We start from the raw sequence: 372 nt of genomic DNA, 5'->3' as shown, positions 1-372 counted from the left end.
ATCATTAAAATACTTTTTATTAAGATTTATTCAATTTATAAATAAAAATTTTAATTGCATTGAATGATTTTATTAAAAAATATTTTTTAATTTTAATCATGTTAAATAATTTAAATATTAATACTTTAAATTAAAAAATTTTAAGTTAAATATTTAATTTTTAATATTTTAAATTAAATATAATATTCATTAAACTTATATTTAAATTTAGTATAGAAGTTTTTTTTTTTCAAAAAATGTTTAATGTTCTTTAAAAGTGTAAAACATTTTACGTGATCAATAAGTGCTTTTTCCGTTGACCCGTAAAATATTTTAAATTTACAACCAATTTTTTATCATCTAAACAAACATAAATCCTGAAAATATATTTTT

This window comes from Theobroma umbraticum, unplaced genomic scaffold (genome assembly GCF_002168275.2).
Source record: "Theobroma umbraticum cultivar Fairchild unplaced genomic scaffold, ASM216827v3 scaffold_95.0, whole genome shotgun sequence".
Taxonomy (NCBI): domain Eukaryota; kingdom Viridiplantae; phylum Streptophyta; class Magnoliopsida; order Malvales; family Malvaceae; genus Theobroma; species Theobroma umbraticum.
The sequence above is the reverse complement of the archived record's forward strand: the minus strand, read 5'-3'. Positions refer to the sequence as shown.